Genomic DNA, 15281 nt, shown 5'->3' on the forward strand with positions numbered 1-15281 from the left:
TGAAATGTATTTGGATTTCTGTTCGCCAAAGAAAATCAGCAGTGTTGGCACGTTAGAGGGGGATGGTAGAGATGGGGTGAGATGGAGGCAGATGATCTGCTGTGGCGATCCCTAATGAGAGAAGAAGGAAGAAGTAGACGGGTTGTACTGATGCGTGCTCAGTCTTATTTATATACAAAGTTCGATTTCTTCTCCACTCTCTTGTTAACCAGCTGAAAAGCAGCTTTATACATCACAGCTTTATTTAACCTCCACTTCATGGGCCTGGTTAGCTGGTATGATGCTGTTTAGCAAAAAGGAGACAAATACAAATATTTCAAAACAACAGAAACACAACTGATCAAGTCGTTGGTTTTATAGCAACAAAAGACCTCAGCTGACACAGAAATCACAAAAGTAAAGAATAGACCTGCACATGTTTGACTCCTCTTTTTTTTATTTGTATCCAGTGCTGTGGGTGGTTAAGATTCCTGATTGTCTTAAACACTGACATGAAGACAAACGGCTTCTTAAGTAGATGTTTGCTGTGCTTGCATTACTTTCATTTCTGGAAGTGGTGAACATGAGTTCATGTTAATGAACAACTGGGTCACTCTCCAGGGACAGAATGGAAACAAAGACATGTGGACACAGTTCATTTTCAGGAGTCGGCTTGTTTCCGCAGCATTCATGAAAGATAACCACAGTCCTGTTCCGCTCTTTGTTTCACATCAGGAAATGGTTGTTGCATCTCTGAAACATTAATACACGTGCAAGCAAAGTACAACCAAGTCTGGAAGCAGGGATGTTGGCACTGTTGGAGCTATTTGTTCTTTATTTTTATTATTTTGAAATTAGTTAAAGTTTGTTGTTAGTTTACTTATATTTTGGGGTTTATTTACAAGTTTATTTGTAGGTTAATATTTGTTTCAATGTTTTGTTTGTTTGATGTTACCTTGTTACATTAGTCAGTAAGAGCTGCAGGGCCATTTTGTTTCTATAAATAAAGAGACTGGTATAGGACCAGCATGTCCTGGGGTGGGCCTGCGTACGAAATATTATCTCAGTGCAGCAGTGGTTTGTGGATTTTTAATTGTGGGATGTTTGGTTGGTCGAACAAAAGGAATTGCCACTACAGGCACTTTACCTTGTTTGTTACTGTTCTAATTTATTGGAGCAACTGTGCTCACATACTTTCCTCTGGGATTAATAAACTATCCTTTATTAATCGTGTAGGGACATTCCTCTCTGCATTTAACCCATTCACTCAGTGAAGCAGTGCGCAGCCACCAATCCAGCGCTCAGGGCGCAGTGTCTAGAGACAGTACCTTGCTCAGGGGTACCTCTGGGCAGCTCAGTGGATTCAAACCCCGGACCTTTCCAATCATAAAATTAATGATATTGCTTGCCAAACTGGATTAATAAACTAATAATTGAAACAACTTTGGCATCTGGGAGTGCATCTTGTGAGGGCATACTGACTTTATGAAGTAGTTCAGCTATTTGTTTGTAATTTTGTGACACTTCCTTTCCTCACACTGCTGCAGACGATGCATATGTCGGATTCTTAGTAGTTTAGATAGATGGAGGGAGAGGATATCTTTACAAAGTTTTTTTCCAACCAATCTAATTCCTGTACAGTGACAATAAAGGGCTTTCTTGATGTTTTGTCCTCTGTCTGTGTGACAATGGTACATTAGCTACATGATTTCGGATCCTCCTCTCTTTCTGTCCCCAGGTGTCAGAGGCACTCGGCTCATCTTGGAGTGTAGTTTCACATCGTCACGTGTTTTCAGGCTAATACGTTCTCACTCCCAAAGTGTAATAGTGTAATAGTGTAATAGTTGACGCTACTTGTTTGCCCGACACTGCATGAGTCACGTGACAGTACAACAATCCAAACAAAAGAAAGGCGGAGGAACAAACTGCAGCGGCTCTGTGACTTGTGAAAGCAGCGGTTCTTGCACACACAGTCGGGTCTCCTCTTCGATGACATCGCATCTAAAGTGTCGATCTCATTGATCCGTATCTGTACAAGAGTTGGTATCGACATTGCGATATTTGGACCCTGCACGCACCAATACGTACTTTCTTTAAGCGATTGCGCTGGAATCACTTAAACTACAGGAATGTGGCTCATATCTGTTTTCTTTTTCTTTTTGATGATTTGGACTTCACTATCAAAAGGTAAACAAATAGGAACTGGTTGATATGCGTGTGTGTTTTTTTTATTATTATTATTTATTTTTGCGCCATCCTTGCAGTTGGAGGATGCGGTCCACTTTCGGCTTCTGTTCTGCTCGCTTCATGTGTGGACGCAGATATTAGCTGTCGGTAACAGACCTGCCAGTTCATCATCATCATCGGTGAGGAACGACTGTTTTCGTAAACTTTGCTGAAATATTTACGAAATGCTTCAGCAAAGTTTACGAAATTCAGCAGATCTGCGTGTTTTCGTGAACTTTCTCAAAGTTTACGAAAACATTCGTCAGACACGATAAATGAACATGAATGAAAAATGAATGTAAACATGCAGGTAACGAGTGTAACCTGCGGTAGGTCTGCGCTCTGTGCTCGGATTCCCAGAATGTGTTTTCACCTGTTGCTGAGTCATCCTGTCACACGTCTTTGGAGTTTCGCTTTGTGATTCACTACTTTGTGGTTTTCAGCGTTGAATGGTTGATTGAAACGACACTCGTGTGACGGACGAAAATATCTTGGAGTGCATCAAGTGAGGGCAGATAATTTTATTTATTCATTTATAATTTTGTGACACTTCTCAGATTGCTGTAGATGATGTATACCTCAGCTTCTTAGTAGCAGACTATTTACATGTGTGAACTGATCACACTGATCACACATTTACATATATTATATTTTCACTCTTGGTTATGTGCGTTTCAGCTGGATTATTAGAATATGATCAACATGGTCTGTTATTGTTTGAAATTAATATAAGTTACAAATACATTCTCTCTGGGTTAGCCTCCTTTTATGATTTAGGTTTTGTCCCATTCCAGCCCTGTGTGCAAGCACAAATGTTTGGCTAGAGTTTAAATTACTTTCAGCAGATCTGCGTGATTTCAGTCTCACCTGGATGTTGGATGTGTCTGTGTGTCCACTCATCACATATGAAACACTTTGACCTTTTTGGGTTTTTCCCTGTAGTTTTCTTTGAGCTGAAGCACTAATGACTGTTCTTCTGTTGTGGTTTAGATCCGGATGAGGTGATCACAGTGAAGCAGGGAGAGGACGTCACTCTCCAGTGTTGGGGTTTTACAGATGCTCCCATCGAGCTGCTGGAGTGGAGCAGACCTGAGCTGACAGACTACGTGTGGTACTACAGAGAGCAGCGCTCCTATGAAAAATATCAGCATCCGTGTTACAAAGGCCGGGTGAAGCTGAGAGACCCGGACATGAAGAATGGAGACGTTTCAGTGATTCTTAAGAATGTCACCTTCAATGATGCGGGCAGATATGAGTGTTTTGTCGGAACGAGGAGAACAAGAAACAAGCGGAGCTCCATCAGTGTCCGGGTGGAACAGACTACTAAAGATACCTCGGGTGGAGGAAACACTGAGAGAGAAAACAGGGATGTTGGAGGGAACATGGAGAGAGAAAAGTGGCGTGTTGGACAGATAGCAGCCATAGTGATTGCAGTGATTGTAGCAACTGCATTGATTTTACTGTTTGGGGTGGTTGTAGCTGTGGGGGTAGAGCAGGTTCCCTACTAATGGGAGGGTTGGCTCCAGTCTGCATCCTAAATATTTTCGGGGAAGATACTTAGCCCAAGTTGCTCTCAGATGCAGTCATTGGAGTCTAAATGTTAGACAAAAAGCTCACAGAAAAAGTGCTGGTGTGAATGTTTGAATGAGGCAAGTTGTGTAAAGGGCTCACTCTGAGTGCTCACAGTAGAAAAGCATTACATAAGAACCAGTTTACTGTTTAATGTCGTCTCTGTTGCTTCTAACACAAAGACCAGCAGACAAACAAACCCGTGAGGATCTCCTGCAGAGCGATGAAGCTGGAAACGAGCTGCACTGAAATGTCACCTGATTCTTGAGTCTGCTGTTACAGTTTGAGTTGATGGTACAGTCCCCGAAGAGTAAATGAATACAGTGAAAAACATAACTACAGCACAGCTAAAATGCATTTTTTAAAATAAAATAAATAAATATTTCTTTTAAAAACTAATGTTTTGTAGACACATTCGAGCTGCTGCAAAAACAGCTAATGTGGCTCATGTGTTTTTTCCTCTTTGTTAATAATGGTACAAACACTATGTGCTGTATTTGTCACTAAATAGTTTACAACACCATGAGATATATTATTTTATAAGAAGTGTCTGATAAAGAGGGTAGATACTTACTAATTAAAGGGAAATTGGAAAATAAACTAGTTACCCTGGTTAATATCTGCGCCCCACCAGGAAGTAAGAAAAGTGATTACAAAGATTTATTCAATTTAGTGACACAAGAATCTGAAAGTCTGGTGATATGTGCAGGGGATTACAATGCTGTGCTAAATCGGGATATTGACACTACCAGTGCTGCAACATGTAAACATCGTTTGTCTAATTTTATGAATACAATATTACAAGAGGTGGGACTGATTGATGTATGGAGAACACGTAATCCTCAAACCAGGGACTACACCCACTACTCTGCACCTCATGCCACATATTCGAGAATTGATTATTTTCTAATTAATATTGAAGAACTTCATAATGTTACAGATTGTAAAATAGGTGTGGCAGATGTCTCAGACCATAGTTTGATTAGTCTAGAAATCAGTCTCGATAATAGGAAAATACATACAGCATGGAGACTTAATTTGGGTATTTTAAATAGGGATGAACATGTTAAGAAAATTAAAGAAGATATAAAAATGTATATAGAAGACAATGATACCGGAGATGTGAGCCCAACTATACTTTGGGATGCATTAAAGGCAGTCTTAAGGGGAAAACTCATAGCCCTAACAGCAGCACAAAAAAAGCGCGACTGGCCCTATATAAAAATTTGATAGAAAAACTTAAACATCTGGAGAGGGAACATAAACTACTTAAAAATCCAGAAATTCTAGAAGAAATATCAGACATCAGAAACCAAATTGATGAATTACTAAAAGAAGAAGTAGAAAAAAAGGCTAGGTATATGCAACAAACCTATTACGAATCAGGGCCCAAAGCAACTAAAATACTTGCCAGTAGACTGCGTAAAAAGCAGAGATCAAGGATTATTGATAAAGTAAGAAATTTGGATAGTAACAAATTACACTATATGCCTAATGAGATAGAAAATGAATTTAAAAAATATTACACGAGACTGTATTCACAACCGGCAGCCGCAGACCTTGAGACAATAAAAAATTTTCTTGACCCGCTGGATCTGCCCTCCATAGGAGATACCCAAAACAAGTTACTGATTTCACAGATTACAGATAAGGAACTAGATACAGTTATTGCCGAACAAAAAACAAATAAAGCCCCAGGAAGCGATGGCTTTCAGGCTGAATTTTACAAAGTTTTCAAAGAAGAACTCAAGCCACTTCTTCTATCTTGCTTCAACTGGACTCTGAATCAGGGAATAGCTCCACCATCATGGGGAGAAGCTATTATAACAATCTTACCCAAAGAAGGAAAAAACAAAGAATACTGCAAGAATTATAGACCCATTTCCCTCCTAAATAACGACTATAAATTGTACGCTTCGATCATTAGCAAAAGACTCCAAAAATTTGTACCAGATCTGATAGAAGTGGATCAAACTGGATTCATCAAGGGACGTCAGGCACAGGACAATATAAGGAGAGTCCTTCACATTATTGACAATGCAGAAAAAACGAATATCAGTACTGTGTTAATTAGCTTAGATCAAGAAAAGGCATTTGATAGCGTAAGCTGGCTCTTCCTATTTGGAGTATTGGAAAAATTCGGGTTTAAGGACAGCTCAATACAATGTATAAGGACAATCTATAATCAACCTACAGCTAGAATCAAGGTGAATGGTAGTCTGACAGATAGAATTCGGCTATATAGAGGTACAAAACAGGGCTGTGTCTTGTCACCAATTCTTTTTGCTTTATATGTTGAGCCACTAGCACAAGCAGAGCGACAACATTCAAAGTTGGAGGGGGTATCCCTTGCTGGACAAAAACACCTTATTGGATTGTTTGCTGATGACGTTATTATTTTTCTACGAAACAAGTGCTTCCCAATTTTGATGCAACTATTCCATACCTTTGAATACTTGTCAGGCTATAAAATTAATGTATCCAAAACACAAATTCTATCATTCAATTATATACCCTCCCAAAAGATCAGAGACGAATACAAATTAAATTGGCACTCGAACAACATGAAATATTTGGGCGTAACCTTGACAAAATCATTATCAGATATGGCGGACATAAACTATAATCAGGTGGAGGGCAACATTAGAAAAGATCTAGAACGGTGGTCGGCAACACCTACAAACTTCTACTCAAGAATCCAAATAATAAAGATGAATGTTCTCCCAAGACTGTTATACATGTTTCAGTCACTCCCACTTCCTATATCTCAAAAAAATTTCAAAATATGGGACAAGATGATATCAAAGTTTATTTGGGGTGGGAAGAAGCCCAGAATAAGACTAACAACACTGCAACTCCCGAAGCGCAAGGGAGGGATGGCCTTGCCGAACCTAAGGGAATACTTTTATGCAGCCCAACTCAGACCACTTGCTGGTTGGTGTAGACCAGAATATGAGGCAAGATGGAAGGAAATTGAGAAAGAAATCGAGGGAAACAACATTCAGATTTTTATCTCTGACAAACATTTAATGACAAAGAATAAAAGTGGAATGAATCAAATTGTGAAATTTACATTAGACATATGGCACACAGTAATAGAAAAATGTCAGTTAAAAGAACAATTATTTATACTCAGATGGTTTAGACATGATAAAAATTTCAAGGCAGGACAATTGGACCAAACATTCAAACAGTGGGAACTAAAAGGGATTACAGCAGTTTGTACCCTTATGAAAAACGGAGGACTAATGAGTTTCCAACAACTAAAAAACAAATACAAATTGGAAAATAGAGATTTCTTTAGATATTTGCAAGTTAGGGACTACTACGCAAAACAAATAAAATCTGACTGGCTTGGGAAACCACTGGGGGTTGTCGGAAAAGTAAAAGATTGCTATGAACATAAACAATTTAAAACTATTTCCACCTTCTATAGGTCATTAGAAGAAAATAGACAAGATTCAACACTCTATATTAAAAAGAAATGGGAAGTCGAACTGACCATAAAAATAACAGAGAAAGAATGGCTCAATATGTGTGAATTGCAACACAGTACAACTAATTCGCCGTTGTGGAGGGAATTTTGTTGGAAAAATTTGACACGTTTTTTCATTACACCCAAAATAAAAAGCAAACTGACCTCAAGTTTACAAAATTGTTGGAGATTGTGTGGAGAAATGGAAGCGGATCATTCTCATGTGTTCTGGAAATGCATTAAAATTAAAAAGTATTGGGAAGACTTAAAAATGAATATGGATAATATTTTGAGTTATACATTCCCAAATACTTGCCAAGTGATGTATCTAGGAAACATAAAAGAATACATACAAAGAGAGGACGTGTATTTAGTCAAAATAATTCTGGCCGCAACAAAAAAAGCAATTACAAAGAAGTGGTTACACCCAGATCCTCCCACCCAGCGGGATTGGATCAGTATTGTAGAGGATATCTCAGAGATGGAAAAAATAACACTCAACATTAGACTGATGGGAGGTAAATACGACATACTATGGAGGAAGTGGAAAACATTCAGAAGTGACACAAATGAAATAACATAATAGGTTTTCTTTTTTTTTTTTTTCTGCAACGTGATAAATGGAGAAAGATATGTAAACTCCAGACTCTATGTTTGTTTATATGTATGTCTGTTTGTTATTTTCTTTACTGTATGTCCACAATGTCAAAATAACCTAATAAAAATCAAAGTAAAAAAAAAAAAAATTTTATAAGAAGTTAATATATTTTCAAGTGTTTTATACTCTGAGCAGCATGAACAGGGACTCGAATTATTCTGTATTTATTTCCTGTTAAAGGGGGGGAAAAAGTACACAACTGTCAGAATCTGAACTCCAGAAAAATCTTGACTTAAACTGGTTCTGTTAACTGATGAGAACAGTGTGTGCCTCTCTATTGTTTTTATATGTATTCCTCTTGACTGTATACATCTCTTCTGATTGGTGCTTATTCCTGATGTGTTTATTTTTTTTTTACTCCTGTACAGTTGGCATGCTAAACCTTTAATTTAGTTTTACATGACAATGAAGGGCTATTCTATTTGAGTCTATAAGATGATGCAGGCAGCTCATAAAGCACAGATGTGGATCGTTGTTATTACAGTAGAGTCTGTTTATCAGCTCATCTTTGAGTGTCATCTTCCTGATTTATTCATGGTCGCTGTGTTGATGGCTCAGGACTTATTTCTAGTGCTGGACTGGCTGTATTTATAAATTGGCACAAAATATGAAAAATAGAAACTGCTCAGGAACATTTTGGATGATCATGTTTCATAATACCCCCTGGGGTTTATTTACAGGCGAGGAAGACAGTGCAAAAACGTTTGTAACTGATGGTGTTTTCTCTGGGTGGTTGTTGATGTTTGCATGAGTTATGACTCATTCGGTGTCATGCCTCTGTGGTATTAAAACGGCCTGTGGGTTTAATAGGAAAGAGGGAGGTGAAAATTTAAACTCTATACGGTTACCCAGAAAAATACTCAATAGATGATTTTTAATGAGTGTGAAGTTTGCTCCCCATCTTTTCCAACAGAGGTGGTGTCAAATGTTTTTGTGACATTTATGCTGCAAAAATAGTTGTTTGTGCTGCTATCCTTTCAGAGATATAAATCAAAGCTTCTAGAGGTCATCTGTAGTCAACTAGCCCCCTTCTTACTGTAAAAAGATTCTTCTTTCTTCTCATATTTTTAAAATAATACCAGCACAAAAGTAGTACAATTGATGGACATCAAATTTGTTTGGTTTGGATAAACGTGTGTATGTGTGACCTTTTACATTTTCATGAATAACTTTAACACAGAAGCAGCACAAACACAAATACTGCAGCACAAACGTTTGACGGCACTTTTGTTGAGTTGGAAGAAGGTGAGGGTCAAGACACTTCACCCGTTGCCTACTGGTGGTGGTCAGAGGGCCTGGTGGCGCCAGTGTCCGGCAGCCTCGCCTCTGTCAGTGCGCTCCAGGGCAGCTCTGGCTACAATGTAGCTTGTGATGTGTGTGTGTTGTAGTGTAAAGCGCTTTGGGGTCCTTACGGTCTAATTAAAGCGCTATACAGATACAGGCCATTTACCATAACTTTTCAGTAAGTTTTCAGTTGAAAAAAGGAGACAGGGAGGCAAATGGCTGAATTAAAGGGTTTTATTAATGTTTCTATTATTAATTAAATTAAATGAGTCAGGCAACCCATTATCACCTTACAGAGAAAGAAAACAAAACTCAGGAATTGGTCAAGTCCACCACCATCATCCTGGTGCCAAAGAAATCCTCAGTGTGCTTAATGACTACCGTCCCATCACCTTGACCCCCATCATCATAAACTGCTTCATGAAACTTGTCATGCCACATGTGACATGCCACCAGATCACTGGATCTGCTGCAGTTTGCATACCGGCCGAACAGGTCGACCGAGGATGCTATTTCCACTGCTCTTCACCTCTCCCTCTCCCACCTGGACAAGAAAGACACCTATGTCAGAATGCTGTTCATAGACTTTAGCTCAGCATTCAACACCATTATCCCCCCAAAACTATTTGACAAACTCAGCAGGGATGTTGTTCAGAAACTGCAAAGTCGGTGACCCCAGCTACATCAGATAGTTAAAACAGCTGCCAAGATCATCAGAACATCTCTCTCTCTCTCTCTCTTACAGGACATCTTTCACAAGCGTGAGCAAGGCTTCCTGGTGATGCAGCCTCCTCCCACCTCTCACGTGGACTCTTTCTTTTCTTTTTTCTCCTTCCATCTGGCAGACGCTATCGCAGCATCTGGGCCCGATCCTTCAGACTGCGAAATGAGTGGGAGTGTGCTGGGTTAAATCTCACCAACAGGTGGCGCTATTGCTTTGTCTGTTCATAGGTTGCGTTGCGATAACCAGTCGAGGCCTAGCAAAGTCAGAAGCAGGAAATATTTCTCACACGTGCGCTGGTTAAATAGTCATGAATGAACCCAACTCAACTTCATCCTTATTTGTGACTTTGTGGAAAACACTGCCCGTGAGTATTTTGAGTTTTCTTTTTTTTTTCTTTTTTTTTTTTGTCCCGTTTGGATCTATAGCCATCAGAATTGTTGTCTTGAGGCCAAGAAAGATGCCAAGCGGATTTATTTTACCAAGTGGATCATCATGGCCTTGCCATATTGGTTCATTTGATTGACCTTTATTATAATTATGGATTTATTTTATTTTCAGTTGCAAACGGGACAGACATAACTGTGGGATAGGACAGGGGGAAAGAATGAAAGAAAGAGAGGGAGAGAAAGAAAGAAAACCAAAGGGGAGAAGAGACGGTGAGAAGGGGGGGAAGAGAGAAAAAAAAAAACAACAACTCCTGGGTCACCTGTATGGAGAAAAAAAAACAGAGGAGACAGCAAACAACAAAGAGCAACATAATAAGAAAAAAAAAGCACCATCACAATAAACTAGCTAGCCATAGATATCAATAGTTACTAAATAATAAACGATATTGTGCAACATGCAAGATAGACAGCGCACAGTGTGCTTTGAGGCAGCAGCCAAGAAAGCTGTAGTCCGCGTCTGTGAATACCCATGTGTGCACCTGTGTACATACCTGTGTGGATCAGCATGCTTGCATTCCAAAGGTTTCTCCATGTAATGATCTGCTAGGGAGTGTGGGGAGCCACAGCCCTGTCCTTTATGGTATCAAGCAGGTATGGAGGAGATCAAAACTCCAGACATCCAGAGGCCCCCAGAACACAAGAGACCAAGGAAGACCCACAGAGGGGCAGCTGCGTCACTGTCCCAGTAAGAGCTAAGGAGAGTCCCAGATGAGGGCTCATTCAGTAGCCGCGGAGCAGAAGCCAGGGGGAGTTGCAGTGACGCGCCCGTGAGCTCCGCCGGCAGCCAGCTGCGCCTGAGTGACCGAGCCCCAGGCCGAGAGGCCGAGGGCACCCCACCTCCGAAATGGCCCGAGCGAGCCCCAATAAGCGGCCGCCAAGGAGTGAGCCGGTGTGTACCTGGACGCCCACCCCCAGACACAAAGAACCACCAGTGCACCGACACCTGAGGGAGTCCGCCACCGGCAGGGGAAGTGGTGGTGGGTGGAGATGGGCCTCCAAACCTTGGAGGGCCCAAGATGTCCCCAGAGAGGTGGCGTCTGATACCCAACCTGACATATAGACACAGACATACAGGCACACACAGACACAAACATCCATTCCCACCCTCATGCTCTCATGTGCACTTCACACTCAACCGACGTGGAGACAGACATAAAGAGACGCTGTATACACGATCACACTCCCCAAGCGTACTCTACAAACCGGGTCTAGGTACCCTTGCCCCTGGAGGGGGGGAACCGCACCCAGACCCAGGTGGTGTTACCCTTTTCCCTGCGGTGGGGAGAGGCAGACCGCCCCGACTCCGCAGCAGCAGGGAGGCCCCACACCCCAGACCGCAGCCGGACGGCCAACTCCTCCTAGCCCCCCCGCTCCAGCAGGCCGCAGAGAACGGGGGTGAGAGAAGACTCCAAACCTCCCTCCACCCGCTCATTGTAGTGTTGATGCATGTGTGTTCTAAGGTGCAATTAAAACCCAGGAGGGCATGGAGCTACCTGCCAGAGAGCAGCAGGTAAGCGCATAGTCCCTCCTGATAGCCCTCAATGTCTACGTGTATTTAAAATTGAGAGGTGGGCAACGATGCCAGGGGTGAGGTGTACACCCTGATGGTAACTTGGACTCCGTGTATCGTGCCCACCCCCAAGATCCTATATGTATGTGTAATGAGAGTGTGAGTAATGTGAATGTCTAAGTTGTGGGATAAAATTGAGGCAGAGGCAGCCAGAAGGGGACAGAGGGGGGGGGGGGGTGGGGTAGCCTCCTCTGCACCCTGGTGACACACCCCTACTCCAAGGCCCTGCATGTGTGGGTGGTTGTGGTGGAGCAGGAGGAGGGAGGCAGCTGGAGATGGGGAGGGAAGGAAGGGAGGGGCAGGTGACCCCTCCCTGGGGCCAGCTCCCCCGCTGACCCCAGTAGGCACTCCCACACTCCGCGACCCGCCAGGGAAAAGGGGGCCCAGGCCCATCCAGACCGGGGCCCAGCGCCCCACAGAGCCTGGGACAGTCCACCCAACCCCACCACAGAGAAAACTGCACCCACCCCACCATCCACTCGTCTTCCAGACTACATGAGACAATAGACGCCCAGGCTGAGATCTTCCTCCACCTCTCCTGTATCTCCCCCTCCTGCAGAGAGTTCCTGAGGGGAGGAAAGCTCCTGCAAGGTGTGACAATTTCCCCCACCGGTTGAAGAGCCCCACCGGCGGCTCGACGCACCGGCGGCACCCTGCGCCAGGGATGGGCCCCCATGCACCCACCCGCCCACAACCCCGGCAACACACAAACCAGGACCCAAGGCCCCGAGGCCCAGCCAGAGCCCCGGCCCAGAGATGGAGCGCCCCCAGACCCTCACGCCCATCCCGGACCCACCCAGGGGCAGACAGGCTACCAGGTCAGTAACCCACGTCCATCATCACAGACCCTCCCCTAGCCCCGCTGCACGCAGCCACGAGGAAATAGTCAGAAAAGAGCCCCCAACCGGACATGACCGCTACCCCGGGTTGAGCCCCCCAAGGAAGATGCCTCCGGGGAACCCCCCGACGCCCTAAGCCTGTCCCTGCCCCCACACCAATCACAACATTAAAAGCGGGACCAAACTATGACCCCCCACCCCCACTAGGTGATGGAGCCGATCAAAGGAGCCCAGAGCAATTGATCTGATGTGGTGGCCGAGGCTGTATCAAGACTAATGTAATCTAATAGATAATTTCTATATTGGTTAGAATTAAGATTATTTTTATTTTTCCAGTTCATGAGGACAGTTTTCTTGGCTATGCATAGGGCAGTGTTTTGAGTATTTTGAGTTTTTGACGTGTCTTCAATTATAATTTTTTAGTACTTTACATACAATTGTGATTTTTAGGGAAGTTAATTTTAAGAAACAGGCTACTATGTAACTTCAGGTCTCATTGCACCTTGTTTGTTTTTTACCCCTCAGCTGTAAAACGTTCATGGATTTTCGTGGACTCCCAAGTTTGTGAATGTGATAACTTGAGAGGAATTAAAAATCAATACCATAGGTGTAGCTACTATAAAATCTCAGACAAGTATAACTCTCAGGGATATCAACCTCAAGGTCAGAGGTCAAATGAAAAAAAAAATCCTGTCAGGTGACGTAGGATATTGAAATTGATACCATAAGTGCGTCGACCCTGAGGCTGAGGTACATGTTTGTTGATGTCTGTTAGTTTTACTCTGCTTGCATTTTGAAGGGCCGTCTTAATAAAGTAGCCAGCACACCTGTCACTGGTCAAAGAGCTGTCTGTCTGCTTAGCTGTGATTCACACAGTAGTAGCAGAACAGGAGGAAAGTGGATAGATGCACGTATCTTGGCATTGTTGGAAGTTGATATTTTACTAATAAACCAGTTCAATAAATGTATAATCATAAGAGTATATACCTGAAGCCAGGACATGACTAATAAAATGGATGAAAGCAGGAAGAGGGAATTCTTACTCTTGATTTAACCGGCTAGTCTTGCTCATCGAGGGACAAACGGTTACAGAGGACACACTCGAGGCTTCAACTCACCTGCAGGTGTAACTTTCAGCTTGGTTTCCTGCTTCATCTCAGATCTCTGGCTCCCTGGGACCCTGACAATCGAGAGTTGCATCCTCTCCAACCTCCACTTCTTTCTCATCTTGGACTAAAAGAAAAAGAATCCAGAAATACTGCACACCCCAAATTATAGTTGGATTAGTGTTGTTGCTTAGTGCATTACAATCATGGACAGGCTCATATTTATAATCCTGAACCTCGTTTAAGTAAAACTTTGGAAAATTTTGGAAATCTGCCAGTAGAAATGTTTAAAGGATGTACAACAGGGGTGCCCAATCCCGGTCCTCGAGAGCTACTGTCCTGCAGCTTTTAGATGCATCTCTACTGCAACACAGCTGAATCAAATGGTTTGATCTCTTCAGCATGCCATCAAGTTTGGCAAAGGCCTGATAACAAGCCATTCATTTGATTCAGGTGTGTCGGAACAAGGACGCATCTAAAAGCTACAGGACAGTAGCTCTCGAGGACCGGGATTGGGCACCCCTGATGTACAAGGAGGTACACCTTTAATGTCCGCACATCCTCTACGGAGAAAAAAACAGTGATTAAGAGGGACAGCCTAATTGAAAGTGTATTTATATTTCAGTTTGGTGTGATATATATTGGGACATTTATATATAAGAACTATTTCGTGATATTTTGTATTATTAAAAATTGCAATTTACCTGTCAGTGTGCCCCAGGGCAGCTGTGGCTACAATGTAGCTTGCCATTGCCAGTGTGTGAATGTGTGTGTGAATGGGTGAATGACTGAATGTAGTGTAAAGCGCTTTGGGGTCCTATGGACTAGAAAAGCGCTATACAAATGCAGGCCATTTACCATTACCATTTGTTTGTTACTGTTCTTATTTATTGGAGCACCTGTCATTACATACTTTCCTCTGGGATTAATAAACTATTCTGATTTCTCTGAATCTCATTTATGCTCCAGATCAGTTTGCAGACGGTGAAAGGACAGTAAGGTGGTTTAAACGATTACTTAAGTCTTTAAAATGTTCACATTTTACACTCAAGCTCACACAAAACATGTGCTAGTTATGGAAACCAGCTTGGTTAAACTTCACCATCTGGTGCGATCCACGTTCACAACCAGCAGCAAAGAGAGACACTGACTGTTGCATCTCGCCTGCTAAACCCTGGGTTGTTCCCTCTTGTCTGTGTGTTTTATATGTGTAAAGCAACCAATATAACCTTTGTTTGTACTCACTTGTTTGTATGGAATATTTTATGTGTTGTAACTTTTGCTGCCATGATGACAGGTCTCTCTTGGAAATGTGATCTTAACTTCAGCGAGACTTTCACCTGGATAAATAAAAGATAAATAATCCCAGAGGGGAAGAAAAAGAATGAAATGGCTTTAGTGGACG

This window comes from Maylandia zebra, unplaced genomic scaffold, assembly GCF_041146795.1.
Source record: "Maylandia zebra isolate NMK-2024a unplaced genomic scaffold, Mzebra_GT3a scaffold02, whole genome shotgun sequence".
NCBI classification, from domain to species: domain Eukaryota; kingdom Metazoa; phylum Chordata; class Actinopteri; order Cichliformes; family Cichlidae; genus Maylandia; species Maylandia zebra.